Genomic DNA, 13,880 nt, shown 5'->3' with positions numbered 1-13,880 from the left:
CTGGAGGAAGGCGTCCCCTGAATTTCGCTCCATCGCAGCCCCTCCCACCTGGGGTCTCCGACTAGCCTGAGATCTCCAGGGTGACACTGACTAACCTGGGGTTTCTGGGGAACGTCAACTAGCCTGCTGCCTCCCCAGCCCCTGCCCAGCCCCTGCCCAGCCCACGCAGCCCTCCCAGGAGCCGAGGCTGCCCAAGGACCCACTCCCACCACTGACGTCCTGCCCAAACACAGGTCGGCTCCAGCCAAGAGCGAGTTTGTCAAAGGGGACTCTCCGGCTCCACATGTACACAAAGTAGACCCTATGTGTCCTTCCTGCTCAGCGTGTCCCAGAGATCCATGAGCAGGAGCGCAGGCCCTGCCCTTCCCTTAGGAATGCCCAGATGAGGCCCCAACCGGGATCTGCACCCTGACAGATCCACAGGCAGTTCTAAATTCTAAATCTGCACCCTGACAGAACCACAGGCAGTTCTAAATTCCAGTAGCTTATGGGTGGGAAATGGTGCAAGTCAGAATACAGACAGAAACAGGAACGGGCAAACAAAGGGCCGGGGGCTCATGGAATGAGAAAGACAGGGTCTGCACAGGCAAGGGCGGTCCACCCCATGCCTCGGGCACCCGGGCAGCTACTCGCAGCAGGATGGGCTGCAGGGTGAGGGGTGCTCCCTCAGGACTGAAGTGTCCAAACTGTCGGGAGGGATCTGAGATAAACCCCCCTGCCCCCCGAAGGGAGCACAAAGGTGAGACCCTCGGACAGTGAGCTGGGGCATCCAGGCAGAAAGAGAACACAGGCCAAGTGAGGGAGCCTCGCATGGGGCCTCATGTGGGTGGGAGGAAAGGGGATCCATCCAGAGTGGCTGAGGGGACCCAGATGGCAGGGCAGAAGGCAAGGGGACAGAGGGAAAGAAGAACACAATGAAGGCTGGGGCTATGCTCTGGATTGCAGCCCCTAGGGATCTGCAATCATGGATGGACGCCACGCCCACCGCCAGCTCTTGGCCACACGGCGATGCTGGGAGGTCCCCACCAGGATATCCTGGTTACCAGCAGGTAGCACAGGTGGACTCCTGGTGGAGGCATACGAGGTCAGGTGCCAGGGAGACTCACACTGAACAGGGAAGAGCCTCCTCTGGGAGTTGCCGGCTCAGCCTCACAGTGGCGGGTGGACTATCTGGACCTCCCTCCCCCCAGCACCGGGCGGAACCCCAAGTCTTTTTTTTTTTAATTTATTTTTTATTGGTGATCAATTTACCAACATACAGAATAACCCCCAGTGCCCGTCACCCATTCACTCCCACCCCCTGCCCTCCTCCCCTTCTACCACCCCTAGTTCGTTTCCCAGAGTTAGCAGTCTTTACGTTCTGTCTCCCTTTCTGATATTTCCCACACATTTCTTCTCCCTTCCCTTATATTCCCTTTCACTATTATTTATATTCCCCACATGAATGAGAACATAGACTGTTTGTCCTTCTCCGATTGACTTACTTCACTCAGCATAATACCCTCCAGTTCCATCCACATTGAAGCAAATGGTGGATATTTGTCGTTTCTAATAGCTGAGTAATATTCCATTGTATACATAGACCACATCTTCTTTATCCACTCATCTTTCGATGGACACCGAGGCTCCTTCCACAGTTTGGCTATTGTGGACATTGCTGCTATAAACATCGGGGTGCAGGTGTCCCGGCGTTTCACAGCATCTGTATCTTTGGGGTAAATCCCCAATAGTGCAATTGCTGGGTCGTAGGGCAGATCTATTTTTAACTCTTTGAGGAACCTCCACACAGGTTTCCAGAGTGGCTGCACCAGTTCACATTCCCACCAACAGTGCAAGAGGGTTCCCTTTTCGCCGCATCCTCTCCAACATTTGTGGTTTCCTGCCTTGTTAATGTTCCCCATTCTCACTGGTGTGAGGTGGTATCTCATTGTGGTTTTGATCTGTATTTCCCTGATGGCAAGTGATGCAGAGCATTTTCTCATGTGCTTCTTGGCCATGTCTATGCCTTCCTCTGTGAGATTTCTGTTCATGTCTTTTGCCCATTTCATGATTGGATTGTTTGTTTCTTTGGTGTTGAGTTTAATAAGTTCTTTATAGATCTTGGAAACTAGCCCTTTACCTGATACGTCATTTGCAAATATTTTCTCCCATTCTGTAGGTTGTCTTTTAGTTTTGTTGACTGTATCCTTTGCTGTGCAAAAGCTTCTTATCTTGATGAAGTCCCAATAGTTCATTTTTGGTTTTGTTTCTTTTGCCTTCATGGATGTATCTTGCAAGAAGTTACTGTGGCCGAGTTCAAAAAGGGTGTTGCCTGTGTTCTCCTCTAGGATTTTGATGGACTCTTGTCTCACATTTAGATCTTTCATCCATTTTGAGTTTATCTTTGTGTATGGTGAAAGAGAGTGGTCTAGTTTCATTCTTCTGCATGTGGATGTCCAATTTTCCCAGCACCATTTATTGAAGAGAGTGTCTTTCTTCCAGTGGATAGTCTTTCCTCCTTTATCGAATATTAGTTGACCATAAAGTTGAGGGTCCACTTCTGGGTTCTCTATTCTGTTCCATTGATCTATGTGTCTGTTTTTGTGCCAGTACCACACTGTCTTGATGACCACACCTTTGTAGTACAACCTGAAATCTGGCATTGTGATGCCCCCAGATATGGTTTTCTTTTTTAAAATTCCCCTGGCTATTCGGGGTCTTTTCTGATTCCACACAAATCTTAAGATGATTTGTTCCAACTCTCTGAAGAAAGTCCATGGTATTTTGATAGGGATTGCATTAAACATGTATATTGCCCTGGGTAACATTGACATTTTCACAATATTACTTCTGCTGATCCATGAGCATGGAATATTTTTCCATCTCTTTGTGTCTTCCTCAATTTCTTTCAGAAGTGTTCTATAGTTTTTAGGGTATAGATCCTTTACCTCTTTGGTTAGGTTTATTCCTAGGTATCTTATGCTTTTTGGTGCAATTGTAAATGGGATTGACTCCTTAATTTCTCTTTCTTCAGTCTCATTGTTAGTGTATAGAAATGCCACTGATTTCTGGGCATTGATTTTGTATCCTGCCACACTACCGAATTGCTGTATGAGTTCTAGCAATCTTGGGGTGGAGACTTTTGGGGTTTCTATGTAGAGTATCATATCGGCGAAGAGGGAGAGTTTGACTTCTTCTTTGCCAATTTGAATGCCTTTAGTGTCTTTTTGTTGTCTGATTGCTGAGGCTAGGACTTCCAGTACTATGTTGAACAGCAGTGGTGAGAGTGGACATCCCTGTCTTGTTCCTGATCTTAGGGGAAAGGCTCCCAGTGCTTCCCCATTGAGAATGATATTTGCTGTGGGCTTTTCGTAGATGGCTTTTAAAATGTTGAGGAAAGTTCCCTCTATCCCTACACTCTGAAGAGTTTTGATCAGGAATGGATGCTGTATTTTGTCAAATGCTTTCTCTGCATCTAATGAGAGGATCATATGGTTCTTGGTTTTTCTCTTGCTGATATGATGAATCACATTGATTGTTTTACGGGTGTTGAACCAGCCTTGTGTCCCGGGGATAAATCCTACTTGGTCATAGTGAATAATTTTCTTAATGTACTGTTGGATCCTATTGGCTAGTATCTTGTTGAGAATTTTTGCATCCATGTTCATCAGGGATATTGGTCTGTGATTCTCCTTTTTGGTGGGGTCTTTGTCTGGTTTTGGAATTAAGGTGATGCTGGCCTCATAGAACGAATTTGGAAGTACTCCATCTCTTTCTATCTTTCCAAACAGCTTTAGGAGAATAGGTATGGTTTCTTCTTTAAACGTTTGATAGAATTCCCCTGGGAAGACATCTGGCCCTGAACTCGTGTCTTGGGAGGTTTTTGATGACTGCTTCAATTTCTTCCCTGGTTATTGGCCTGTTAAGGTTTTCTATTTCTTCCTGTTCCAGTTTTGGTAGTTTGTGGCTTTCCAGGAATGCGTCCATTTCTTCTAGATTGCCTAATTTATTGGCGTATAGCTGTTCATAATATGTTTTTAAAATCGTTTGTATTTCCTTGGTGTTGGTAGTGATCTCTCCTTTCTCATTCATGATTTTATTAATTTGAGTCTTCTCTCTCTTCTTTTTAATAAGGCTGGCTAATGGTTTATCTATCTTATTAATTCTTTCAAAGAACCAACTCCTGGTTCTGTTGATCTGTTCCACAGTTCTTCTGGTCTCGATTTCGTTGAGTTCTGCTCGAATCTTTATTAACTCTCTTCTTCTCCTGGGTGTAGGATCTATTTGCTGTTTTTTCTCTAGCTTCTTTATGTGTAAGGTTAGCTTTTGTATTTGAGTTCTTTCCAGTTTTTGGAGGGATGCTTGTATTGCGATGTATTTCCCCCTTAGGACTGCTTTTGCTGCATCCCAAAGATTTTGAATAGTTGTATCTTCATTCTCATTAGTTTCCATGAATCTTTTTAATTCTTCCTTAATTTCCTGGTTGACCCTTTCATATTTTAGCAGGATGGTCCTTAACCTCCACGTGTTTGAGGTCCTTCCCAACTTCTTGTTGTGATTTAGTTCTAATTTTAAGGCATTACGGTCTGAGAATATGCAGGGGACGATCCCAATCTTTTGATATCGGTTCAGACCCAATTTGTGACCCAGTATGTGGTCTATTCTGGAGAAAGTTCCATGTGCACTTGAGAAGAATGTGTATTCAGTTGAGTTTGGATGTAAAGTTCTTTAGATATCTGTGAAATCCATCTGGTCCAGTGTATCATTTAAAGCTGTTTCTTTGGAGATGTTGTGCTTAGAATAACTATCGAGTATAGAAAGAGCTAGATTGAAGTCACCAAGTATAAGTGTATTATTATCTAAGTATTTCTTCACATTGGTTAATAATTGATTTATATATTTGGCAGCTCCCACATTCGGGGCATATATATTGAGGATTGTTAAGTCCTCTTGTTGGATAGATCCTTTAAGTATGATATAGTGTCCCTCTTCATCTCTCACTACAGTCTTTGGGGTAAATTTTAGTTTATCTGATATAAGGATGGCTACCCCTGCTTTCTTTTGAGGACCATTCGAATGGTAAATGGTTCTCCAACCTTTTATTTTCAGGCTGTAGGTGTCCTTCTGTCTAAAATGAGTCTCTTGTAGACAGCAAATAGATGGGTCCTGCTTTTTTATCCAGTCTGAAACCCTGCACCTTTTGATGGGGTCATTAAGCCCGTTCACATTCAGAGTTACTATTGAGAGATATGAGTTTAGTGTCATCATGATATCTATTCAGTCCTTGTTTTTGTGGATTGTTCCACTGAACTTCTTCTTAAAGGGGAATTTTAAGAGTCCCCCGTAAAATTTCTTGCAGAGCTGGTTTGGAGGTCACATATTCTTTCAGTTGCTGCCTGTCTTTGAAGCTCTTTATCTCTCCTTCCATTCTGAATGAGAGCCTTGCTGGATAAAGTATTCTTGGTTGCATGTTCTTCTCATTTAGGACCCTGAATATATCCTGCCAGCCCTTCCTGGCCTGCCAGGTCTCTGTGGAGAGGTCTGCTGTTACCCTAATACTCCTCCCCATAAAAGTCAGGGATTTCTTGTCTCTTGCTGCTTTAAGGATCTTCTCTTTATCTTTGGAATTTGCAAGCTTCACTATTAAATGTCGAGGTGTTGAACGGTTTTTATTGATTTTAGGGGGGGATCTCTCTATTTCCTGGATCTGAATGCCTGTTTCCCTTCCCAGATTAGGAAAGTTTTCAGCTAGAATTTGTTCAAATACATATTCTGGCCCTCTGGCCCTTTCGGCGCCCTTGGGAACCCCAATTAAATGTATGTTTTTCTTCCTCAGACTGTCGTTTATTTCCCTTAATCTATCTTCATGGTCTTTTCATTGTTTGTCTCTTTTTTCCTCATTTCCCTCTTTGCTATCAACTTGTCTTCTATGTCACTCACTCGTTCTTCCACCTCGTTAACCCTCGTCATTAGGACCTCTAGTTTGGATTGCATCTCATTCAATTGATTTTTAATTTCTGCCTGATTAGCTCTAAATTCTGCAGTCATGAAGTCTCTTGAGTCCTGTATGTTTTTTTCTAGAGCCACCAGTAGCTGTATAATAGTGCTTCTGAATTGGCTTTCTGACATTGAATTGTAATCCAGATTTTGTAACTCTGTGGGAGAGAGGACTGTTTCTGATTCTTTCTTTTGAGGTTAGGTTTTCCTTCTAGTCATTTTGCTCAGTGCAGAGTGGCCAAAAGCAAGTTGTATTGGAGAAAGGAGAAAAAGAGAGGAGAGAAAGAAGGAAAGAAAAGTGAAAGAGAAAAAAAAAGGAAGAAAAAAAAGAAAAAAAATAAGAAAAAGAGAAAGAAAAAGAATGGAAAAAAGGGGTGTGGGAAGGAAACAAATCAAAAAGCAAAACAAAACAAAACAAAACAACAACAAAAGAAAAAGAAAGAAAAAAAGAACCACGGGGGAGTATCTTCTGATTCTGTGTACTTTAAGTCCCTTGACTTCCCCTGGAACTTGTCCGTCTAGCTGGTCTTCTGGGGGAGGGGCCTGTTTTGCTGATTTTCAGGTGTTAGCACTTGGGGGAGCTGCTCTGCCCCTGCCTGGTGCAGGGCTCAGTGGGGGTTGTTTACCCCCTGAGGCCCCAGGAGGAACAGCCCCAGTGGCGGGGCCAGCTCTGGAGCCCTGGATTCAGCTCTGGCAGTAACTCCGGAGCTCTCCGTCTGCAGGGCCTGGAGGCTCCGGGGCGGGGCCGCTGATCTGCTCAGCTGGGGCAGGAGCGTCCTCGCTGTCCTGGGCCCTCCCGGCCTCTGCCTGTCCGGGGGGAGGCCGGATCCTGGGCTGTGTCCCGGCGTCCTGTGCTCTGGGACCTGCGCTGTTGGATTCGCGCTCCCGCCCCGCAGCCCCCTCCGCGGAGCCGCCCCCGAGCCCCTCCGAGCTGCTCCGGGTCCCGCCGTGCGCGCTGCAGCCCTTAGGGAGCTCGGCGCACTCTCCCGGGGCGCAGGTGTCTGTCAGTGTCCCCGGGAGCCCGAGGGCATCCCCGCCCTCCTGGGTCCTGCTCCAACTCCCCGCAAGCCCCTTTCCGCCCGGGAAGGTCGGTGCAGCTCCTGCTCCTCCGGGACGGGGCTCTCCTGTCCTGGGGACACTCGCCCCGGCCTCAGCCCGGCTCCTCGCGGGGCCCCTCCCCCTTGGAGGCCTTTTGTTTCTTTATTTCTTTTTCCCCGTCTTCCTACCTGGATAGAAGCGCGAACTCTTCTCACTGTTGCATTCCAGCTGGTCTCTCTTTAAATCTCAGGCCGAATTCGTAGATTTTCAGGATAATTTGAAGGTTTTCTAGGTCATTTGGTGGAGACAGGTGATTTGGGGACCCTACTCTTCCGCCGTCTTGCCCCTCCCCTCCCCAAGTCTTCCTTTTGTTGATCTGTTAGGTAAATGCTCATATCTCATGGTTGTTTGGTCTGTTTCTCTTCCGTTATGAGTGAGGCTGAATGTCTTATGTATGTACAGGTGACTCAGGTCCTGTTTCTTTTTTTTTTTAATTTTTATTTATTTATGATAGTCACACACACACAGAGAGAGAGAGAGAGAGAGAGAGAGAGAGAGGCAGAGACACAGGCAGAGGGAGAAGCAGGCTCCATGCACCGGGAGCCCGATGTGGGATTCGATCCCAGGTCTCCAGGATCGCGCCCTGGGCCAAAGGCAGGCGCTAAACCCCTGCGCCACCCAGGGATCCCTCAGGTCCTGTTTCTGAAACCCGCGTGCTGGCGATCGGCCACGTTCTGACTGCCTTGTCCTGCTTTTCACGTCTGTTGGTATAAGGCACCCTTGCTTGAAAGGCTGCATTGTTGCCAGTCCTCTACTCTTGCAGCTTTTTATATAAAGCCTCCTTCTGTTCAATTTTTTTTTTTAAGTTTTGTATCATCAAATGCACTGGTCTTTCCATTGATGGCTTCTCACTTCTGGGTCACAATTATAAAGCTCCCCCAATACATCGAATGCATACTTTCTACTACAACAGTCATCCATTTAAGTTATTGGTCCAATTAAAACTCATTTTTGCTTAAAAAAAAAATAAGAACTCGGGTACTTCCCCCCAAAACAATTACAACCCAATTTATTGAACAATTTGTCTTCTTCCTATAGATCTAAAAATCCATCCTTCTCATACTCGAATTCTATGTGTATTTGAGTCTGTTTCTGGATTCTGCTGTTTTACCAAAAGACTATGAAACAAAAGTGCTTGACTTTAAAATTTCCAATATCTATCTATCACCTGGAATACTTTCAATGGCACTGAAATTACCAATTTCTTGAAGACTTGAAATAATTTACCTGTAGGACCGACAGGCCCAGTGGGCCCCGGAGCAAATCCAGCAGCTGTGGTCGCTCAGGCAGCCTACGTCGTCTCCACTGGGATTTTATGACTTGTTTCTTTAAAACAAGAATTTATTTCATTCAAACTTTTTAAATGCATCTTCATGTGCTTACAAAGTACTCAGTTGCAATCATCTTCTTTAATACTATTACGCTATTCTATTTTTAATAACGTTTTGCACCTAATTTTATGTATTTGTGTCATCTCTCTCTTTTTTTTTTTTATTAGGCTGACAGTTTATTTGTTTTCTTGTTTTTTCCTCCTAAAGAATCCTAAAGGACTGGCTTTTATCATTATTCATTAATTCTACTGAGTCTCTATAACTAACTCATCCATTAATTTCTGTTAATTATTTCATTTTTTTAGAGAAAGAGAGAGAGAGCAAGGGAGATGAGTGGGGAGTGAGCGGTGGAAGGAAAGGGGATCCCAAGCAGGCTCCACACTCAGTGCAAAGCCTGATGCAGGGACTCGATCCCACAACCCTGAGATCATTTGAGATGACCTGAGCCCAACGAAATCAAGAGTCAGACACTCAACTGACTGAGCCACCCAGGAGCCCTTTTATGCTTTCCTCAAGTGCATCTCATTCTTTTTCCAAGTTCTTGACTCGTACACGTCACCCACACACTACTAACTTGCGTGTCTCAGGTAATGTGGAGACAACTCTTGACGGCTAACCTGTACCATCGCTGTCTCAGCCCTTATCTCCCCATCACGGCTGGACGCCCACCTGGGTGTCAGCGGTGACCCGACCTGGCTGCTGAAAAGGACAGTAGTTTCAGGGGACAGATGTGCTTTGTCTCTGCACTTCCCTCGTTTGTCACAAATGTGATGCCAGAACAGCACAGACATTCAGGGTCATTAGGTAACAGGAATAAGGATGAGAAGCTTGAAGAAGAGCTGATATGCTTAGGGCTATGGACCACGGGAGCATGTGTGGGGTCTTCGCTGACCTCGCTGGGCCACAGAACACCGGGGCCTTAGTGGGTCTTCGCTGACCTCGCCAGGCCTGGCCTGGTCAGCGGGCATCATCCGCAACTTCCTGCTGGGGCAGCAATGACTCTTCCTCCACCGGTAGTCCCTGACTGTGCTGAGAAAATCCCTGCCCAGAAAGCAGTGTCGGCAATAAAGGCCGTGGCCCTTCCTCTGAGCCCTGCTTTAGCCAAAGCCCAGAAGTTGCCAGGACAAATATTTTATCACAGCCACCTCATTCCTTTCTACCTGGAGCCGTTCATGAGAAAGCTTTTACTCCGCAGGCAGGGCAGGGGCCCCAGGTCAGGCACCAGCTGTCCATGAGGACCGTCCTCGAGGCCCTTCTCACTCAGAATTCCCCTGTGACTCTGCTGAGCATCCATGCTCCATGTCTCAGCCACTCTCTGCTGGGGGCCCGTTCCCAAAACTCCACCGAGGACCTCAGTCCCTGCCTCCAGGGATGGCTTCCTCACGGTGCCCCTGACCTCAGCCCCGGGTCCCTGTCAGCCTCCCACATGCGGCCTGGTAGAGACCCCAGAGGGGAAGCTGCCTTTGGGTGCCCTGGTCTAGGGAGGCCTCCTCCCTGCCCTGGTTCTCACAGAAGACCTTATCTGCTTCCCATGGTCCACACCCTGATGAAACTTCCTGCATGGTGGAAATGGATCTGCTGTCCACTGGGCTTCTGCTCTGCGCCCCATGGGGACTTCCTGGTGGCCACACACAGAAGACGGTCCTGCATCCTGTTAGGAGGATAAGGAGTGGCCCAAGTGGACTGTGGGTCTATCCTTCCTAGGACCGGTTTTCCTTGTTCCTATGTACTTGTCTGTTCCAGCCTGCCCATCCTGCATCTTGTGAAACTTTGGGGAAATGCTCTGAGATGTGGTTTCACGTGCCGTGTGAACCAGAAGCCCCCACCACAAGGGTTCTCCCACGATCAGGCGCCGGCAGCCCCACATGGAGCACCCCGCTGGCCTTTGCAGTCGGGAAGGAGATGGCATGGGATGTAGTAAAGGGCACGCAATAATTCCAACACGGTAAGCAGGACGCGGCAGGAGTGGGGTACCCGGGAAGGTCTCCGGGAAGCAGCTCTGCGCACACTGCGCTCTGGAAGGCCCCCTCTGTGCCTGCTCCTTCCAAGGCAGAGCACTTCTACAATCACGGGCTTCAGCTTGGTGGACACAGAACTTCCAGGGGAACTCAGGGAAGTAGACGATGGCCCACAGTGCACCAGGACGGTAGATGGCTGACACCCTGAGAAGCAGATGCGGGGAACGCAGGGAGGGTGAGCAGTCTGTGACCCCGTGCCTTCCATCGCCCCCACCACATGCTGCAGGAAGCAGTACGAAGCCCAGGACACCCCATAGGAGGCAAGAGGAAGAACCTACGTTGGCTTTGAGAATGTCGGCATCAGGCTGTCTTCACCAAGAGCAGAGATACCCCCGTGGGAAGTCAGAGCAGAATATTTCTCTCACCTCAGAAACTGCATAATGAGAAATGCTTCATGGCTTGGAAAGTCTGTGAGGAGGACCCCCCCAAGAGTCCCAAGAGGAGTGGCAACCCCCTTCCTGCTGATCCCACCTCCTCCCAAGCTGGGATGAGGGCGATGCACTCCTTCAACCTCCACCAAAGAGCAGCATGTGTGTGCATGCATTTGCATGTGTACATGTGTTTGTGCATGCACGTGTCTGTTATATACATGTACATTGTGTGAGCATATGTGTGGCTGTACATGTGCGCACTTGTGTCTTCATGTGTCTATGCCTGTGCATGTGTGCTTGTTGTGCATATATTGTCTTGTGTGTGCAGGGGCATATATGTGTGCATCTCTGTACACACCTGTTTGTTGCATGTTATCTGTGTGAGTGCATGTAAGCATGTGTGCATTTGTGTGTAACATACATGTGCATTTGTGTGTTCATGCGATCTGCATGAATATGGACTGCATGAGGGTCTTTGTATCTGCAGGTTTGTGCATTTGTATGTGCATGGGCATGCATGTATGTGTGTTTTCTGCATGTGTGTGCATGTGTTGCATGCATGTGCATTTGTGTCTGTCTGCATGGGGTTATGTCTTTGTGTGTGAATGCACATGCATGTGCACACATGTGTAGGAGACTATAATGTGCCCAACAGATTTGGAATGCCTACATGTCTACCAGGCAAACGCCTTTCTTCCATCTGTGGGCTCCCAGGCACACATCAGGGCAGCCCCCAGAGGTCCCAAAACTCACCAAAGTGGATTCTCAATACCGCGGGCTCTGAAGCAAGGGCGCTGCCCGGAGCTGCCCTCCCATTTTTGCTGCTGGCTTGGCTCAAGATTTCCTGTCACTTCCCCTGAGATTGTCTCCTCAGCGCACAGCTCAAGTGTAATAAATAATTCCATGGGGGAATAAGGTTTTATATACAAAACTTTGCTTCATAAATAATTTGTCAGTAACGTGTTGGAACATGTACTGTCATAAATCACAGATGAGGGAAGCCATGGCCCCGGCAGGATATAGCTCTTCCTGAAAACCTGAAGAAACAGTCCGCTGACCGAAGCCCAGGAGGGCTGTGAAGCTGACACGTGAGCTCTCAGGATTTCCACGCAAAGATGACCCTGACATTCCCTCTTACGTGTTCTTACACTGAGGTTCAAATCCCTGCACTCCTAACACACTCACGCACAAATACACACCAGCTGTCCCACTGCAGCGTTGGGAGTCGATCGCGGCGAGACGGCCCTGACCCAGGGCAGGGTCTGCGGGGATGCCCAGCCTCCACCACCGGACACCCCACCCTCGTGGCACCGGCACATGGGTCGTCGTCCTGACTGTGGGAGAAGGCGGGCGTGGAAACCCACAGCCCAGACCAGCACAGAAGGTGCTCAGCGGCATGGGCAGGGAGGGGACGGAAGGCCGTGGATCCCCACCATTGCCTCCCTGAACACAAGGGCAGCAGCCAGGAGGCGGCCGGTGGGCCCTGCAGGATGCCCTGCAGCCCCGGGCCAGCCCACGCCCCACAGCCCTTGCTGCATGCCCCAGAGAAGCTGCCCGCACGCAACGTGCACGCCCGCACTTCCATGAGCTGCGGACAGTGGGTTCCTCCCTGATGGCGCTGGTACTCAGTGGGCCAGCAGGGTGGCTTCGGTGGGTGGAGATGCCTCTGGGAGGGCACGAGGACAGGGGCTGTGACAGCGGGATGGGGACCCTGGGAAGCAGTGGCCGTGGAACCAGGGGCGGCTCCTCCCTTCCCCAGGGCAACTGGAGGGAAGGCTGTCCAAATCCTACCAGCGTCCGGCAAGGACGAGAGGGTGCTGGGGGGGGGTGTTGAGGCACGTGAGGGACACTGAGGTACAGGGGGGACACTGAGGCACGTGGGGACACTGAAGCATGGGGGACACTGAGGCCCGGGGGTTCATGGAGGCACAGGGAGACACTGAGGTACAGGGGGGACACTGAGGCATTTGGGGACACTGAGGCATGGAGGACACTGAGGCACGGGGGACATTGAGGTACAGGGGGGACACTGAGGTACAGGGGACACTGAGGCACATGGGGGGATACTGAGGCACAGCAGGTACATCACACCCATACCACTGACACACAAATACATGTACACACTCGTTCACATGGTTTGACGCACTCAGTCATGTGCACACATGCCTCCACATGTACTTTCACACAAAAACACATGTGTGCACGCACACCCCCCCACACACACCACCTGCCAAGGTGAGGTTAGGGCAGTGGGGCTGCGGGGGCCTCAGGGCAGTAGGCAGGCCCTGCAGCCACGGCTGGTGCTCTCTCGCCCTGTGACCCCTGTGACCCCATGACCCGGGCCTGGGCATCCTCAGAGCTGCTGTCAGGAAGGACCCTGCCCACCCACAGGCAGGTGGGCGGGGCCGAGCTGCCCATGTGCAGGTCTCATTCACCTGGGAAGCTCCAGCACTGTCGCTGGCTGTCCCTCCACTCCAAGTGGCATCTGGGCTTTGCACCTGCGAGCTCTAGCTCCGGTCGCAGGTGGGCGAAGCTGCGGGCTGCTCAGCGCCATGTGTGGCTTGGCTCCCCCGGGCCCTGCCCTCCCAGAGGCCCAGTGGTGCCCGTGGTCAAAGCCCAGTCTCCAGAGGACCAACAGCATTCAGACATGTGGGAACAACCGGGAAGCCTGAGGACACGCGGTGGGGACACCGGCGTGGCGCCAGCACCTCTGCCCACATGCACTCAGTGTCCGGTGCTGGCCTTGCAGGTCATTCCCAACCCTCCTGAACCCCGCCCAGCCCTGCCATCAGCCTCCCCGCCCCGTGTCCTGGGGAGGGCCCTCCCAGCGAGGCCTCAGGCCAGAATGTCAGCTTCCCTGCCTGCGGAAGTCCCTCGGGGCAGACGTGCAGGGCGGTGTGCGGCACATAGGGACCTCCAGGGTCAGGTGGAGCTGTGGTGGGGGAGCAGGGCTGGGACGTCCAGGGCAGGCCTCCCAGCCTTCTGCTCATGCTCCCCTCATGGTGATGGGGCATCGAGGCACTCACGCACCGGGCACCACTTGCGCACTCCAAGGTCCCCACAACCTGACGCTTCTCAGGACGTTG

The 13,880-nt window shown here is 49.9% G+C and overlaps 1 protein-coding gene and 1 long non-coding RNA gene across 5 annotated transcripts in view; one reads left to right on the top strand and one right to left on the bottom strand.

Annotated features, from left to right (window-relative positions):
• The window catches only part of PTPRN2 (protein tyrosine phosphatase receptor type N2), a 726,314-nt gene that overhangs the window by 484,314 nt on the left and 228,120 nt on the right, over positions 1 to 13,880 (bottom strand). The window lies entirely within an intron of this gene.
• Positions 563 to 11,691, top strand: LOC140604961 (uncharacterized). The gene is made up of 3 exons (XR_012007756.1): positions 563 to 739; positions 10,149 to 10,350; positions 10,650 to 11,691. It is a non-coding gene; the product is annotated as an uncharacterized lncRNA (long non-coding RNA).

The sequence above is a fragment of the Canis lupus genome, chromosome 15, assembly GCF_048164855.1.
Source record: "Canis lupus baileyi chromosome 15, mCanLup2.hap1, whole genome shotgun sequence".
Taxonomy (NCBI): Eukaryota; Metazoa; Chordata; class Mammalia; order Carnivora; family Canidae; genus Canis; species Canis lupus.
This window is presented reverse-complemented; position numbering and strand designations above follow the sequence as displayed.